This window comes from Melospiza georgiana, chromosome 5 (genome assembly GCF_028018845.1).
Source record: "Melospiza georgiana isolate bMelGeo1 chromosome 5, bMelGeo1.pri, whole genome shotgun sequence".
Classification (NCBI taxonomy): domain Eukaryota; kingdom Metazoa; phylum Chordata; class Aves; order Passeriformes; family Passerellidae; genus Melospiza; species Melospiza georgiana.
Window position 1 is genome coordinate 49970033 of NC_080434.1, and position 19451 is coordinate 49989483.

At 38.0% G+C, this 19451-nt stretch overlaps 1 non-coding gene across 1 annotated transcript; it reads right to left on the reverse strand.

Annotated features, from left to right (window-relative positions):
- Positions 1-16471: 16471 nt before the first annotated feature.
- LOC131084186 (U5 spliceosomal RNA) lies at positions 16472-16581 on the reverse strand. The gene has a single exon (XR_009114526.1). It is a non-coding gene; the product is annotated as a U5 spliceosomal RNA (small nuclear RNA).
- Positions 16582-19451: the final 2870 nt, after the last annotated feature.

The window sequence follows — 19451 nt, forward strand, 5'->3', positions numbered from 1 at the left end:
TGTACATTTACGAGGTTTCAAAGACTTTGTAGCACAGCAAGAAAAAATTAGTGTTGGAATTTGTGTGTTGCATTTATCCTTTTTGGAAACTGGTTTTGTATGAGCTATTTGGTAGAAATCATGCAAATGTAGCAGAGAGAGTGTTTCTTACCTCTCTGTCTTTAATCTCATTACAAATACTTAGAAACACATACATGTTTATTGCAATTATTTATATTCTTTACATAAAAAGTAAGGGACCTGTTGGACAAGATTCTTACAGAAATGTTTTCAGGATGGGTTTAAATTTAGCAGCCTTCAGTGTACCTCTTAACTAATGATTGTATAGAATAGCACCAGTCATAACTATACTTATCCATTCTAATTTTATCAGCACACCATTTGGATTGATGAGAAGACTGTTTCAAGTGCAAGTAATCTCCTTCAAGAGACAGGAACAAGTCCACTTGCTACATCCTCCAATACTGAGATAAATGACTGAACATACACTGTTAGTGCCAGCTTCTTACAGAAATGTGAGCAGGGGGTGAAAATGAATAGCAGCATGGCATCTTATCCTAGGTGCATCTCTCTCAGGAAGTACAGGCATCTTTGAAAAGGAAGCAAGAGAACAAACATAAATGGTAGGCAAGAGAAGATTTCTAGGCTAACAAGTATAAATAGGTGTTAAAATTAAGCGAGACTTCCCTTGAATACTGTTGGTTCAGAAGAATATACAGTATACAGAAGAATTGCCCTGCATAGATGCCCAAGTTAATTTACCAAAAACAAAATAAAAGTTTAGAAAGAAAAGGTAAAAGGGTGAATTTGAAACATCTCCAAATGCACCTTCATTAAATCCTCAAATTCTGTACGTAAAAAAATGTGACGAATAAATGAAAATAGCAGGTTGCAGACACTGTGCTGGCTGACTAGCAGTGATATATGTTGATCCTGCCAATGTCTCAGAGTTGTTCACATGCAATGATTGCCTTTTTGACTGTTCACTCAATTCTTGTTAGCAAAATATCACAGTAGGACAATGAGATCCATTAGTCTCCTCAAATCCTAGTGACTGTCAATGAAGAGTTTTGTTTTCCCTTGGACTAACTCTATCTTGCATGGGTGAGGGTGCTCATGAGATCACTGAATAATTCAGGTATGACCCAAAACATGACAAACAGCATTGAATCAAATTTATCCAACAATTCAGGCAGAGCCATAGTAACAAAAGTTGATTTAGTATTCAAACAATGAATGGAAAGAATAATGCTTTCCCAAGAAATCTGCATAGCAGAGGTAGATAAATTAATGTCATTTCTGACCAGAAATCCTATGGTTCCCACTTGACATGGAGGAAATATAAGATGGACACTAACATTGTCCTAAAGGAAAAAGCATATGAGCAAACAAGACTTTGTAAGAGATAGTCATACTTCTATTCAAATGGGGATTGCCTTTATTTTCATAGCTAACACCAAAATAAAATGCCATGTCTAAAAAAAAAAAAAAAAGAAAGCATGATTATTCTAAAATTGAGGACCTGAGGAGAAGATCCAGCAAGAAAAGACAAATCTTAGATTTAGAAAACTGATAGATCAATTGAGTTACACTAAACTGTTTTCTGTTTCCACCATTATGATTATAAACACTGAAGTGTCAAAGCAATGAAAGAGTAACAATTCAGAACAGACTGGGACTCATTTTGAAAAAACTGTGCAGGCATATATAATAAAGGGCAATATTAGTCCCAAACCACCACTGATTAAAACTGCATTTATCGGTTTTTCTAGAATTTTATGCATGATTATTAGTCAGTGACTGAAAATCTGTCTTTATTCCACTGTAATCAAGTTACTTTGCCCAGTTTCTCTAAGTAACTGGAAAATAATCAGGAGTTAGAATGTTGAATAAAATGCCCTTTTCATGTATCAAAAAGGTCTTGTAGGCAAAATTCTAAAATGTTAACAAAGAAGGTTGTTTGTTGGGAAAGTTTTAAATACGTACTCCTATTTTTTTGCCTCAGTGAGTACACTTTGCATGCTGGGCATTAGCACAAAGCCTGTCATTATAAATAACACTTCTAGACAACAAAAAGAATAAATTTTGCCCCATCTTTATTGTTAGTTACTCCATAGTTGCTTGTTGTTTTTCATCAGAAAATATTATGTACCTATCATTCCAAGAAAATATATCTGTTCTATTATCTCAGCCTAAAAGTTAAAAGCAGTAAAATAGAACAGGCTTTGACATTGTGATTTATGGTACAAAAGTACAAACAGAAGAAAATGTGTGCTTCAATGTGTGCTTTGGCAGTTCTTGGTTTATGAGAAGGCTACGTGAAGCAGTTTACTGGTCTGGAAAAATTTCCTTATTTTTCAACCCTCTAAATTTTTTCCAGATAGTTTATTTGTTCAGTCTATCACCAATATGTATGTCAAAAAACTTACTGTACTACTGGAAAGTGGAAATAGGGGTTTTTTGACAAGTTCATGCATGAATTCTTGAAAAATCTACATTGCCACATAAATAACTGCTTCAGAAAGTAAACTAAGTGAAGTCTGAGAGGTTTTAGCTTTTGTGTTCCAGGATTTCACTTTCACTCGTCCTTAAATGATGGTGAAAATTTGCATCTTGAGCTTATGGAGAGAATTTTACAAAAAGTAGGGGAAAAGGCAGAATTGCTTAAATCCAAAAGAAAAGTGTTCTTATTGTCTAGGGCTGTATATTCAGTTGTGGGGGAGATATTTTTCTTTTGATCTGACAGTAACTCCTTAACTGCTTTAGAATAAGCTTCATCATGCAATAGAATGAGCTGTACTGTTTAATTAGATTTACACAACAGGTTCAGAATATATTTCGTTCATTCTAAGAGCTGATAAAAAACCATGCCAATGTGACCTTCCAGGCTTGGATCTTCTTCTAAGAGTACTACAAATCCCCCTGTCCCATTGACCTGGGTAAGCACTGAATACAAGAACATTTTTGTAGAATGTGGAACCCATCTTGGAAGTTTAGTTCAATTGTTGCATTTGAATTTCTATAATCTGCTGTTGCAGCTTTGCTCTCTCTTTTCAGGAGTGTTGTTTGTTTGCAGGGGTTATGTGTGGGTTTTATTGTTTGTTCATCTTATCAGTGCTCAGCCGTCAAGCACTTCATAGGAGGAAGCATGACAGCTTGTATTACTAGAAGACAGGAAACAGCATTATGGTGCAGCCAGTGAATAGTATTTCTCCAGACTTAATGAATGCTGATCTCATTTACAAAGTGCATTACTTTGACTCCCATTCTAATAGGAATACATTAATGTTTTTGAAAATGACATTTCATGATTAGCTAAGCATGACACCTACACAGTCATTTCAAATGATTGCCTGTTCTCAAAATTGTTTTACTATGTCAAAGGAAACAATAGACTTTCTTGCAAGTCTGTTAAAAATTGGAAAACAATTATTTAAATTCACTTTGACTCACAGGCCTGACTTTTTGGTAAAGAAATAAGCTCATCTCTGTATTTTCTTTGATAATATTCTTTATTATATCTTATTTTCCAAAGACTTTCAACACCCTGTGGATTTGGGAAGCAATTTCCATTACTATAAGCATTAATGTTTCTGGCAAAGTATTATTTAAGAACATTGAAAAGTTAATTGACCATAGATTCATGGGAAATATTTTGCCTTTGACATTAAATATGGTTAGAATATCAATGAATTAATACAGGGTAAAAAAGACATACCTTTCTAAGGTTTTATCTATGATGTTGTGACATTTACAAACAAAAATAACTGAAGAGAGGATTATTTTCAGTGGGGCAACATTTACAGTATCTAAGGAGAGCAACTGAAAGCACTCTGCGGAAAATCAAAGGAGCGTGCTCTGTGCCAGGGTGGCATGGAAGTCCAACAGTGTTCAAAACGTGACAGCTCATTGCATGGCCCCAGCCCTCACCTGGGGTCAGTCAGGTGTCTCCTGCAAGCCCAGGGATCTGGGTCACAGCTGGGCCAGAGGTTTCCCCAGCCCCACTGCCTGCTCAGTCCCTCGAGCTCGATCACCTGCGCTGTGTGTGTCAGCCTGGCAGCAGCAGCTGCAGTGCCAATTACAGGGGCTCACTTCAGAGACACACAAATGAGAGGTTCCCTGAGAAATGAGCTCCCTGCCTTTGATGGTGACAGCTACAGCAGCCCAACATGAGAATATTCTAGATAATTTTGATTGACTCCCTAGTAGGCTGGACTAATCTCTTTTGCAAGTGCTCACACTAGTTTGCATCACCATGTTTGAATTCTGTATAGGGGTCCAAATGCAAAAATTGCAGAGAGCTGCACTTCCCAAAAGGCAACAAATCTGGGAACATACAGGAAATCCACCACTACAGTGTAAATTCCCAGAGATTAATATGTGAAATGGCAATCTCTCTGTAGTTTTATCCAGAACACATATTCAGGTCAGTAAAAAACATTAATCTATTATTTACTGACCTCAATATGTGTTCTGGATAATATATATACAATATACATCTCTATGTAAGATACCAGTATAATTTTTTTTTTTTTTTGCTTTGTGGAAAATTTACATCAGCAGCTGTATTGAATTTAGTATTTGTAATACTTAATTCTGTCATATGAAATGTTTTAAAATAAAGAAGATGAAGGAAAAAAAGAAATAGAAAACCCATTAGCACGCTCCAATGACTGAAGAAAGAATTTCAAAGATAGTCTATTCACTCTTCAGTGTCAGAAATTCATTTGTTTCTAAGTTTCATCTCTCAGAGACCTTTGATCTGATTCCCATTTCCCATCTTGCAACTTCAATATGTATAATGTTGCTTCATTATTTTCTGACATCTTGCCTCATGGTGAGCAGGTGTGACTTGAAAATAGTATATAAAAGCAATCTCTGGTGCTTTTTCTGAAACCTGAAAAGTAATCTATGCCTGAACCACTCATTTGAAAGAAAAAGCATTTCTTAGGTCCTTGAAACATGGAACAACTTTCTCTCCTGCTTTGGGATTTTGTGTGTGAAGTTATTTGGCTCTCAGGGACATTACATTTGGTCTACCTACCCTATTTTGATGCAAGTGGTTACATATATGTTCTTAGGGCAATTCCTAAACTAGACTAAGGCCAGCAAAGGAAAAGGAACTGAGGGGAGAAGCGTACTCTTCTTTCATTGCAGATTACTTGTGACAGAGCACAGCTGTACACAACAATGTACAGAACTTTTGCTATTTTACCTTGTCTGTGTAGCTGGAGCTCAGGTTGCTCTGGCAGCACCAGCCTTCTGTACTGGCACTTGGACTGTCCAAAGGCTCCCTTCTTCTGTCTCTGGAGTGATTCTGCTCCTTAAGCCATCTCACGGCAGGCAGTAAAGTAAAATAAAATAAAATAAAATAAAATAAAATAAAATAAAATAAAATAAAATAAAATAAAATAAAGCAAAGTAAAAGGGAAGGGAAGGGAAGGGAAGGGAAGGGAAGGGAAGGGAAGGGAAGGGAAGGGAAGGGAAGGGAAGGGAAGGGAAGGGAAGGGAAGGGAAGGGAAGGGAAGGGAAGGGAAGGGAAGGGAAGGGAAGGGAAGGGAAGGGAAGGGAAGGGAAGGGAAGGGAAGGGAAGGGAAGGGAAGGGAAGGGAAGGGAAGGAACTGGGGAGAAAAAAAAGAAAACAAATCTCTTTGTAACTAGGTCAGGGATCATTGTGACAGTAAGAGTTGCTTCTCTGAAGTCAAGGCTTCTGAAATTAAAAATATTTTGACAGCTTCATTGTAGCAGATCCAAAGTATTGAAGCACTCCAAGATTATTAACCTCCAAATAAACTGCATCTTCTCTTCAAGAGGAGTCTTTGATCAAAGCCCTTCTTTTTTATTAGCTTTTTCCCAAATCATATCAGCAATATATGAAATATTTTGCCCATCATTTTGCAAATTATTGTTAGGAACCGATGATAGGGATTTGGGTAGTGCAGAGAAGACAGATTTATTTCATTTCCTGTGCTTTGAACCCAAGAAATATATAAGAAACTAATGCTAGAGTCTTTAGGTACATTAGCATAATATTTACTTTTTTTTTTTTTAATTGGAAACGGAACTGATTTCTCCACACTGTAATGATTTCTCCAGAATATAATGATTCAGTCTGAGCTGGCAACCTGCCTGCAGTGCTTTTTGACCCTGCTAAAACAAGTTCTTTCCCTGAGCCAAAATATGTGAAAGGAAAAATGTTTCTTAACATGGTGTAGATGATACAGTCATACACAAAATGTCTACATGCTTCACACTGTAATCATAAGATACCAGCATCACAAATACGCTTAGTTCAGATTTGGCAATTACTTAGGCAAACTGTGAACAGAGAAGACTGAAGAATAAGCTGCAGAATCTGGTGTATACTAACACTGTCTTAAAAATATCTTGCTTTTAAGTGTTTATATTTTTGAAGCAAAGTGAATTTTCCACAAGCATAAGGCAGAACTTCACTTGTATTTACAAACACATTTTCAGTGTTTGAGTTGATAATTTTCCATGTGAATATTTTGCACCAATATTTTCTCATTCTGGAAATATTTTCTGAATCTGAATATAACTTTGCATAATGTGCATGGAAAAGTTAGTCAAACTGAATTTCAAAGTTAATGATCAAGTTGCTCACAGCAATCTCACAGCTTTATGTATCATACTCTGTGTTAAATGGTTTTTCTGCTTTTTGTCCTTCAAGCAAAAATGAGTAAAAGTGGGGTTTGAAAATGAGTCTTACTACAATGTAAACCAAAAGATGCAATAATTTTCTTTCATGAAAAGAACAGTTAGTATTTACAAGAATTTGGGCTTCTAAAACACCATAGCATTTGGAAGAATAGCAGGTCATGAAACTAGAAGACAGTGTGGTTGCAGTAAATTCTGTTAAAATATCTCCCCAGCATTTCATTCATTAAATCGCAGCATGTTTTCTTCTGTTTGATAATTTAAAGTTATTTCATAGGCTTTTGGAAGGGCTTAAATTGAAATTAAAGGTAATTTAACCTGCTTCATAAGCTAATTAAGCAGTTTTCAGTGAAAAAATATTATTTTGTGATTTTTATGGTTTCAAAGTTACATTCCGAGGAAATTATTTGACTAAAACAAACTATTATATTAACTTTTTTTTCAGTTCAACAAGCAAACACATAAGGCCAGTTCTCAGAACTCATTACTGAAGAGTATTTCAAAAGTAACATGAACATTTTTTGCAGAATTAACTGTTTAAAAATTCCTATTTAAACTGTTTGATTGAACATTTCAAAGAACATTATAAGATTTCAGAAGTAAAGCAAATCATTTCAGATTGGGATAACATTGCCTTCTTAGCAGCAACATTTCATATAAGTTAATTTGGTTTAAAGAAAGACCTTAGACAAAATCAAAGCTATTGCATGAAAGGAACCAATACTGCTGAAAATAACCCTCATAAATAAATAAATAAATAAATGTCATGATCTTAGTAATCCAATTTAATATTAAACTTAAAAAGGATCTTCTTGTTAATTATTTTTGCTACGTACAGATGCAGAGATGTGGGACTTCTGTATAAGGGAGGATTTTTTGGCTGTTCTGGATGCAGAAGTGATAGAGTAAATAAATGAGGCAGATTGAAGATGGAGCAGGAAGGAGACAGTGAGTAGGTCATGTACAGGCCATGTCCAAACTTAGCAGTGTGGCATGGGCATAGCAGTGCTGCTCCATTCAATGCACGTTTGAACAAAGATTTTTCACAAGAAAAAAGCAAGTAGGGGGCTAAATTAGACAAGAACCAGCCATTTTATATGTCATACACCTGCTTGCAGGGAATGTACTAGAGGATTACTAAAAAGAAACTTTCAATTAAGGATGAGGTTTTGTACTTGCATAGGAGGCACTCTCTTGCATTTCCCCTTGAACAATTTCATACAACTCATTGTCAAAGATAGGAGAGATGTATAAATGGGCAATTGGCCTAATCAAATAAGGACATTTCTGCCTGGTTTTAACCACTACTGCTAAGCACTTCTCCAGAAAAGCTGACAATTTAATAAATGTTGCCCAAACAGCCAGAAACTTGTTTAAATCAGCAGGTAGTACAACCACCACAAAGTTAGTTTCAGAATCTGATTTTCTACAGACAGGGCAGCTTTTTGAAAGGCCTAACTGTACTAATTATAGTGAGTGTTTTGTAATGCTTCATCAAAACCACCGACCCACACTGCATAGCAGGTGCTCATTAAATGTGCAAGATCTGCTATTAATAATCATTTACCCCTTGTGGAAACTGTGTAAAGCATATAATAAAGATAAAATTTAACTTCCCAAGAACACTACCTAAGAAAATGATATTTCAATGATATCGAGTTAAAACTCCTAATTGTTTCTTCACACTCAGTGAATTGAAAAAAAGAATAAAGTCACCCTGCACTCTGCTGATGTCTCAGAAACTAAATACTATTTCTCAATGACACATGTATGTACTAATCTTTGTATCAAAAATACAAAAGCCATTGGATGCTCTGCTGTAACATATGTATGTTTTCAGTATTGCTGTGCATAAATACTACATCATGTGTCTTTCCATCAGTATTACTGAGCATCCCAAAGGCAGAATATACACATGAGTTCAGGAAACATAGGTAATTGTCTGATAATGTCAGTAGGACAAGTTATAGTCCCAGCCCTATTTTCTGCTTTCCCATTAAAGAAACATCTGCCTTTTCAGCTATTTTTAACCATTGACAAGGACAGACCTGGAGTCTTGCTTCACAGAAAGCAAACACAGCTGTAGTGTGCTGAGTCCTTGCCACAAAATAAAGAAATGAAAAGTCAGTAGCTCGTGCAAGGCAAACTACCCTGTGCTCCCATCACGAGTAAGCACTACCCTGCAACTGTAAAACTGTAAGCACTGCTAAACCTGAAGTTCATTTCAAGGGCTGATAAATATGATGCAAGTAAGCTTTTTTTTTTTTTTTTTTTTGCCTACGTAGTTGGAAACCTAGAGATATTACCATAGGAGGAGGAACAGGCATTGTCCAGACCCATTTCCAGTAGCTTATAAATATATATGCTCATGATTCCCAGGAGTTATCATTTTTTTTTTGAGAGCAGCTGAAGGTGAAAAAACTGGAACTTGTAATCACTGCAAACTTGGACTTTGAGAATGCATTTTTCTCATAGACAATTTCAAAGGAATGCACCAACTTTTTTGAAACACATTTATTTGAAAATACTTCAGAAATATTATTTCAAGCCCAGGTGGCTAATGCAGCTAACAGATGTGCAGTTTTGTCTGGGGATTACAAAAAATGCAGTGTATTAAATTGTGTCATATGGCAGATGGGTAGGAGCTCTGTGGAGCGTTCGGTTGATTACTCCATAGTTTCTGCAGTCAGAGGAAAAGCCCCAGCCTGCATTTTTGCATATGCACAGTTAATGGAGAGTGCCAGTTTGCATTTGTTAAAGTAAGGGTATTGAAACAAAAGATCTCAGGGCTTCTTCAAGATTGTCTAGTCTGTATTGGTTGAGGGTAAACATTGTATTCTTGTGTCACAGAAAAGAAATGAAATAATGATACAAGGCCTTCTAGCTAACCAGCTACTTCCTCTGATAAAAGTGGGGTTTATATCTGACAATTTCATCTGCTCTACCCAAATAGCCCTTTTAACTTCTTTATTAGCTGTAATTACATTACAACAGTTTTATGAAGATTCAAACAATGCTTACGATTTTAGAACAGCTTCCATGCCTAAATGGGAAAGCTCTTACAAATCTAATTTCCTATTCCATTTACAGAGGTCTGCTGCTTGGTGACTCATAATCTTCCTATGAGTTGCAGCAGTCTAGAGAAAGAGCAAGCAGTTTATGTTGATTCAACAAAACAATTACCTTAAAAAGAACAACCTGTTTTTCCTGCTAATGCAATTTTTCTGCAAAAGGGATTACACATTAGTATGTGTAAAATCAAACAATACAAAAAGTAGAAAAAGCATAGAACTTTACTGCCAAAAATAACACATATTCATAATAACTTAAAAAATGATCATGACTACGTATTGATTGGACTTTTGATTTCAGTCCAAAATACTGTTATGCATTTTGTCATTAAAAGCTGAATAAGAATATCCTGAAACCACCAACACATTTTATGTGAAAAATTTTATACACTTAATGTAATTATTCCATTTATAATTGCAAGAAAGTGATGAAAAGTTGAATAATATTTTTCTCATCCATTACTGTAGCGATTGAAAAGTGGCACATTATAAATGGAGCCGAGTAGGAATATGAGCATAAAAATGCCTGCCATCTAACACTTTCTGTATAAGATCCTGCATTCAATTATCTACCAGTTTGTCAAATTTCAGCTGTTGCTGCTAAAATTTTCCATGTCAGCAAATGCACTTCAGACAGAATTTCTTTTAGAAAGTTTCTTTAAAAAAGTTTCCAACAATATCAGCAAAGACTAGTAATTTGTCTGTGTTCCATTGAGACCAAGACTCTGTGGAATAAGGCCTTCCAATATATTCCTGCTTTGACCAAGGAAAGCACCTGTTTCAAATAATGCCTACTAAAGAATGGTCAACTTACTAACCTGCAAAAAAAATCCTTACTCTTTTTCATGTTTTCAGTGCTCCTTCTTCTGAAGAATGTGCAAAGTGACTCTGAAATAGAATTTTTTACTCATTGAAATTATTACTTATGATTGCTCATAGCATGTTCCACCGCCTTAAGTGTGGCTGTTGCTGGAGCCCAGGAGAAAGCACAGCAGCCTCTGAAATGGGGAAATGCAGCCTTTCAAGGCAAAAGACCTAGATGAGTGAGAAGTGTGCTGGGAGAGGGAAACACACAGTGAAACTAGGACAGCGAGGCTGAAAATAGTGAACACATGCAAAGAGATGAATAAAGGATGCAAAGAGTTGAATAAAGATCTGCAGATGAGAGTATGGCATTCAGGGTTATAGAGAGAGAGCCTCTAAGAGGTTCAGAAGAGGACTGGATAGGAACAAGCTAAAGGGACAGGGAGATGCAGGCCTAGGGGAGGGCAAAGCATCTCTCCAAGTGCAAAAATGGACCCACACATGCCAGAGACACAGCAGCCATCAAAGCTGGAAAATCCTCTGCTAAGTTGTGGCTCTCATCCTCCACTGGTACTGGTTCCTACAGAGCATGAAGACTGTAATGTTTATCAGCTGCTGCCTCAGCCACAGAAGCTCTGCTCTGAACATTCAAACCCTGCTCATGTGTCTCATGGCGTTTATAGTTTTCTTTTATGTCTGTAATTTCATTGCCCTTTATGTCCTGATTAGTAAAAGGAGAACAATCCTACCCTCTCATCTCACAGTTGGATTGGAAAATGATATGTTTTCTGCACTCAGAGTAGGGTCTGAACAGTTGGCAGTAAATAAAGCAAAAGACCACAGGTTGACAGAGAGGCTGGCAGGAAAAATAAATAAGTACTGACACAGGCTGTTCTTCCCTTCAGTGCATCCAATGAGGCAGAAATCTGTGAAATAGAAAGTAGGTGATTGTTCAGTAAAAAGCCCTGCAATGGGAAAGGGTGTCCACAAAGGCTAACTTTAGTACTGGAGATTTTAACCTCCAGGCCTGTCATCAACTGACAGAGACAGCTCCTTTGGGAGAAGATTTATATGCCTTAAAATGGGCTTTTATTCTGGAATTGCTCTTCAGAATAGTTTGCCTCTCCCCCTCAAATGAGGAGGGACTCAGAAGAGGTAGCACCTCTCAAGCTCATCTATGCTTTGTGAATTTTCCTCTGTGCCATACTGCAAGTGTACAAACTATTTCTGCAGGAAAAAGAACCATCAATTATTAAAAACAAGAGAAAACAACCCCACCAGTAACATTGAAATAAATCTTTTAATGGTTCCTCTTCCATAAATGCTCTGTGAATTTTAATGATACAGGAAGTTTGAAGAGCTGTCTCTGTTTCTAAGCTTAGCTGAGACAAGTGCATGATTGGAAACAGCATGAAAATTCCCTAAAGGATTGATTTTCAAGTGAAAGACTAATTAATTTATTTGCAAAAGAAGCTCAACACTTCCTAAAACTTTGGATAAAGCAATATCATGCTTTATATATAATGGTGTTTGAATTCTTCTTTATGTACAAACCCATCTAGAAATAAGAAAAAATCTTACTTTAGTATTTTGATATTCAACAGCGGAAATCTTGAATATATTTGAACAGCTTCAGGGAGAGAGCTGAAAGCATCAAACTGACATCTTTTATCTGCAAGCTATTTTCCACACACTGCTCAGCAGAGAAACTGGAGACATGCTTGAGACAAACAGGAAGTTGGCAAAAACCAGACCGAACAGGAGGTAATCCTGCTACCAGGCAGGTGACAAAAGGCAGAGGGGCAGCTCTGCAGTTCGTGGCGCAGGGATACCATAATATGGCTTCAGGGAGGAAACCACTGAAGAGGCTTTGAAGAAACTGGCATGGTCAAATTGCAATTTCACCCAGTTTGCAATGTGCAAGCACAGGTTTTTACCAATATAGGGGAAAAAGCAGTTTGGACAATTAAATTCAGCAGATATATTGAGGTAATTGTAGTTTCCTGGCTTACAGTTTCAACATGGGGAGGAGAATTTTTGAGTGAAGCTCCTTGGATTGTTTTTGAGTACACAGTGTACTATGACAAAACTGCTTCTCTGGGCTCACTAACTCCTTGCTGTACTACTGGTGAACATATTCTATGGCAAGGGTCTTCCTTTGAGATGGTGTGGAGGGGAGCTTATCCAGGCACTGCTGCTTTTCCAAGTAGTTAGGAGGAGGAATGTCTCACTGACTGAACTACAAGAATAATTGAATGTTTAGGAAGAGGATTGCTGTTCTGATTCTATGTACATCTCAAGTCCATAGCCCCACAAACAGTGAACAATTCAACCTGTGTGAGGGCCTGTAAAGCCCCCGCAGTATGAGCAGGAGGATGAAGCTCTCCATTAACTCCTTTTTCACCCTCTGTTGCTGCAGATTTGGAATTGACTGAACCAGATCTGCAGGCTCTAACCTTTTCCAGCAACAGCATCACAAAGGAGTGATAGCAAGCTGAGCTATGGATACCAAGCCAAGGACTCACCATATGGTGTTTTTGTTACACACAAGGGGAAAGATTGCTTTAAAGACCAAGGGCCGAATTCATCACTGGTATAAGACTACTAAGTTCAGTGGTGTTAGATCAAGCATAAAGTCAACAGCACACTAATTCTATGTGATGGGGAACAGAAGTCAAGGTTGTTTTTTTAATAGCCCAAGGATGTCTATAAGGTAAACTCAGTTGAGCCAAGGGGTTTTTTTATGTCTAGCTGACATCTGTTCTCAGAAAGCCTGCAGCACACTGGAACGATTTCCCAACGTTTTTCCTCTCTATAAACACTGTGAACTTCTGTGACAGCCAGAGATGGTGAAAAGGCATGTTTCATACAAAAATGGGCACCACAAATGACCTAGGAGATAGTATGCTAAAATACCCTGACACTGCTTTGTGATTCTATATTCAAGAAAGAAATAAAAGAAAATATTCAAACAGCCAATTGTTAATCGTTGTTGAAATGTATTGACACATGACAGCAGATGAATTTTAGCCATTGTTATCACCATGCACATTGAAGAAATTAGACTGTAGACAATACACTGTGAGCTAACCAAACTACTGACAGTCTAAGCCCCTCTTTTACATTTTTCAGAGCATTTGATGTGCAGATCAATTAAAGAGCTTATTTCAAGTCATCTTCTACTAGCACAGCAGCTCTGACATGCAGAACCCCCATCATGCAGACATTCAGTAAAGTGCACGTTGGTACACTTTTATCTTTACAGCATGTTATCTCATTTTTGCAGGGAGACGTTACCAGAATGAATTGGCTGAAATGCAAAAAGTAATTGAGGAACCTGGCTTTTAAACTTCACGAGCTATTAAATAGATGGGGAAAAAATTGGTTGTTAACATGAGTCAGACTGTCTAACCTGTCTGCTGCTGTGGGTTAACTTTGCAATACCTGAGAGAGATTTTAGAGGATATTTTTGAAGCCTGGGATAATGTCTGGTGAAGTTGGACTCAAGGTAATGTAAATCAGCACTTATTTAACAGAAGACAGCTAACAACTATAAATCCAAAACAAATGTAGCTGGAATCAGGCCAAATATATATTTTCATATAACAGGAGATATTATATAGGTATTTTAGAACTGAATTCAAGCAGGAAAGTAACAAGAAAAATTATGTGGCTAAACTTCCTACAATATCAATAAGACCCATCTGCAGAATCAATTTTTTATTGACAAAGCAAAGACAGCTGCAATACACGTTTCAAGAAGTATAGGTTGTCTCATGACTCTGGCTGTTGTGAAGTGGCAGAGTGAGTACACAAACCTGAGAGATGAGTTTAACAATGATCACTCTCATAGGCTCCTTTGGGAGATGAAAACTGATCCTGGTGGATATAAATTATTCATGCCTTACCTATATTATTGATTCTGGTCGTAAACTCAATGTAACCAGAAAAGATAGTACTGACTGAGAAGAGAAAGGGGATACCCTAAAGATGCTATCTGGTAGAGCAGGACATGCTGCTACTGTAAGGAGTGAGGCCAAAGGATGCCAGCAGAAAGAGAGTTCATAAAAAACCCTGACACTTAGCTGAAAAAACGAGAAATTCAAAAGCATTTTCACTGTTAGTGCTTACTTTGCAACTACCAGGGATCTTTTATACTCAACTTCTGGCTGACCACCCATGGCGAGAAACAATTAGTAGAGTTGCCTTTCTCTGAACCTAGCAGTCTCCTAACACCCTCTTTAATATGAATATTGATAGTCCAGCTTTAGGTTGCTTGATCCTCTGGAGTTCCATTGCTCCCATCTGCCACTGTAGAAGCCCCACACATCGTCCCTTCCCATTTTCCTGGAGCTGTTTTTTTCTCACAAGCTCCCCTCCAGAAGGTGCCTGTGACTCCCATTTACTGGACCTGCCTGACTGGCATCCACAGGCCACCTTTCTCAACTCAAAGATGACAGGGAGCATCCCCTTTATCCTAGATTTCTAAAGTGTTTAGCAGATACTTTTACCCATGGGGAAATACCTGTGAGGTGCAGGACCCAGGCAGGCCATGCCACATTGCTAGTTGAGACTGAGAAGGATTTGCTGCAGCAGCAGACTTGTACTGATAGCATTTGTATCTGTTTGCAGCTTTTCCCCTGTGGGATGGGGAAATGCAGCCTTTCAAGGCAAAAGTCCTTAGTCTTTCAACTTCCTCCCCATGCTTGGCCACTGGTGAAAGGCAATCATTCACCTGCTCACACCACAGGCAGGCTTCTTCTGCAACCCGCCCAGTACCACTGATAAATTCAAACACTCTGCATAGGAATGGGTCTGGACAGACACATCCTTTTTGGAGGGCTCCATTTGGTTACATACACTGCTAATAATCACAGGTTTTGACCCTGTAAAAATCATTATTAACAAAAAAAAAAAACCTGGAAAAACAACGAACAGAAACACAACAAACAACTAAAAACACCATTAGCAGGAGAAAACCTGCAACCCTGCCGGTTTGCCCTGCCTGCAGGAACTACTGTGCAAACTGCTGTGCCACACCCTCAGAGCTCTGCCACACCCTCAGAGCTGTGCCACGCGCTCACAGCTGTGCCACGCCCTCACAGCTGTGCCATGCCTTCTCGATGTGCCACACCCTCAGAGCTGTGCCACACCCTCAGAAATGTGCCACGCCCTCAGAGCTGTGCCACGCCCTGATATGTGCCACACCCTCAGAGCTGTGCCGTGCCCTCTTGATGCATCATGCCCTCAGAAATGTACCACACCATCAGAAATGTGCCACACACTCAGAGCTGTGCCACGCCGTCAGAAATGTGCCATGCCCTCAGAAATGTGCCACACCCTCAGAGACATGCCACACCCTCAGAGCTCTGCCACACCCTCTTGATGTGCCACGCCCTCACAGCTGTGCCACACCCTCATGGCTGTGCCATGCCCTCAGAAATGTGCCACATCCTGAGAGACGTACCACGCCCTCAGAGATATGCCACACCCTCAGAGCTGTGCTACGCCTTCTCAATGTGCCACGCCCTCAGAGCTCTGCCATGCCCTCGGAGCTGTGCCACACCCTCAGAGCTGTGCCACACCCTCAGAAATGTGCCACACCCTCAGAGCTGTGCCACGCCCTCTGAGCTGTGCCACGCCCTCAGAAATATGCCATGCCCTCAGACATGGCCCACACCCTGAGAGATGTGCCATGCCCTCAGAGATGTGCCACGCCCTCAGAGATGTGCCACGCCCTCAGGGATGTGCCACACCCTCAGAAATGTTCCACCCCCTCAGAGCTGTGCCACATCCTCAGGGATGTGCCGCGCCCCTGTTTGTGCCTCCTGACTCACTCCTGTTTGCCCCGCTCTGGGTCCCCGTGCTCCCTGGAGGCCTCTCTTAATCACCCAGAGGAGAGACCTGCCCTACACCTGTGTTGCTAATGAGAAAAATAAAAATTCTTGGCACTTGTGCCTGTTCGTCTCCATGGAAATCTTTAGTAAAAGGCAAAAGATTTACACAATCTGAAGAGAAACCAGAGTATTAATTAAGGTAAGTATTTCCTGTTAAAGCCAGGACATGAGGACTATGAATTTACAGTAGCATTATATTTTTATAGCATTTGCATCTAGAAAAATATAGAAACAGATTAAGAAATTGAACAAAGAGTTGTCATCACCCTACACCTAAAGCTTTGGAGTCACCTTTTCACTTACTTCTTTCTTTTATCACGAATCCTCTGACCCAGATTCAGCCATCTGGGGAATCTGGAAGGGAAATTTGATGGAAAACATTGCCTTCAAACTGAAGAGGGATTATCATTCAGGGTGGAAAATGTGAATACCTCCATTCTTTCTAGCAATGGGTAGCTGCCATATCTCCTTCTTCTACTTTTAGAGTCAGCAATATATGGTCATGTTTTAAGTACCTCTTTCTTGCAAATTTCTTTTGTGATGCTACAAATTAAAAGTAACCTCATATTAAGATGCAATCTGCTATTCATTGTTGGCCCATATGAAAGGATTGCTTAGGTACCTAGAAATTTCTATGTGTTTAAATATGTGATTTGCCAGTTTTATTGTTTATCATGTCTGCTTCTGATTCCCATCTTAATAGTGTACACCCTTCTAAAGAATTATGTTTATATATATATATATATTTCTTTTTTTTTTACTAAGCCCTTTTTAATTCACTGAAGAAATTGTATTCAGTCACAACTGAATAAATGTCATTTGATTAGTCCTTATCAGTGAGAGAGGTTAAGACATAGACATTTTATCAGTCCATGATTAAGCTGTGAGCATTCTGTTTAATTCAGCTTGTTTCAACTTACTGACAAACCCCTTGTAGACAAACACCTCGTTCTTGATTACATAAAGAAAATACTTTACTGTAAGGCCATCATTTGACATCCAGTTGTGCTGGTTTTGGCTGGGGTAGAGTTAATTTTCTTCACAGTGGCTAGTATGTTCTGCCTACTGCCAATTTAAGATACAAGTGTCTGTGTCCATTTGCACTTCCTAGATGTAGAAACTATGGCATGGTGCTATTTTGACCAAATGTCTTGAAAATGAATGAAAAAAGGCAGTGGAGTCAGGTATCTTCATAATTAACTGAGAAACTGAATTTTTTCATAGGTTTATGTCTACTGATAGTCATTGGTACTGGAGCATTTAATCATGACCTAAATCTTTTTAGCTTCTTAGCTCTGGCTAGAGAATGAATTTACATTACCAAGAGAGAAAAAAAAAAAAAAAAAAGGAAAAAAAAAGAGAAATTAAGCGGGAGATGATAAAAAGTGCAGTGGAATTAATGAACTATACTCAGGTGCAAATTAGTGCAATATATGTACCTTCAACAAAATCTATTTTGTCCTTTGCATAATTGCTTTTGCTTCTGTACTCTGTATAATAAAGTAGGTACTAGGTGAGGAAAAACAAGTGGCACACATTTACACATGCTATGTCTGTTCTCTGGTTATTGTTTAAAAAGTGGCAAATGTTCTGCTTCAAAAGATTATGCCAATTAAAATGGCATTTCTTTAAATGGAAATCTGAAAGAAAAAGCAACATAAATATTTTTCTGGAAGAAGGAAAGAAATCTTTTCTTCAGTCTTTGCTTAGTTTATTTTAAATATAGCTGTGGCTGCTCAGACTTTTGTTCTACATGAGGGGTGAATTTTGGAAAATAATGACTATATTTTTGCTTTTTATATTCCTTCTTTTGTCTTCAGTCTTTGTATTGGAAAACATGTATGTGACCAAATGTGCATGGAAATGTTACCTAGGTGAGTTCACATTATAAAAATAACCCAACCCAACACTTATTATAGTATTATCAAACCCAGCTATGCTTAGATTCAGGCAAATTTTGCATCATAGTCTACATTAAGCTGCAGCTTTTTTTCCTGTTAATTCGTAGTTGAATAATTTTTGTTGTTATTTCAATACCAGTTATGAAAGTTGCCTCCATTAGCACTGTTTTTCAGTGTTATCTGCATTTTCATTTTCTATTTTCTTTCTACAGTTAACCATACAGTGTTTACTGCAAATTGTTTCTCTTCCTGCATACTCTTATATTCCCTCAAATTTTTTCTTCTTGAAAGACCTCAGTGTATCAAAGAACATCTGTATATTGGGAAAAGACATCTTCCCAAGATATTTCTTAGCAAAAGCACGATTTCTATTGATATACAATAAAGTTTTTATGATGGAAAAATGCTTTAAAAATATTATTTGAAGTACTTTAATAATCACACTTGTGTTATCTGCATTCAAAATGGTACAGCTCCTGTGTCCCATTGGACTGATTAAATAAAAATTGGAAGACAAAGGAAATACTATTGTAGCTACTTATCACTCAGTGAAAATAGCTTAGAAAATCATAGAATTATAGAATGGTAAGCATTGGAAGAGACCATAAATAATATCTTGTTCCATTTACCACTGGACCAGGTTACTCAGAGCCCAATCCAACCTGGCCTTGAATGACTCCAGTAAAGACTCAATGGAAGTGTAAAGCTTCTGTTTCTCCTGATCGTCCCTCAGACCCAGAGAGAAAACAATCAGTTTTGAAATGAGAGCCAGTAAAGCAATATATTCTGCATGGTCTCTAGAGTTTATAGGATATCTACTTTTAGATACCTGGCCAATGAGAGTTAGGGTGGTGTAGAACCTGAGCACTTTGGGAGAAATATCTAGAAATGAAAATTGACATTTCAAAAAGTGAGGTACAAAGCAAGACTATTAAGGAGCACCAAAGACAGAATCAGCTGTGTAGACAGATGCAACAGTCTCACATGGTATATTTCAGATAAATACTTCCAGTTGTGTCAGGTTTATCACTAGCTAATATGCTATTAAAGCACTGCATAGAGAAATTACTGATTCCAGCAAGTCATCTAAATTGCACTCA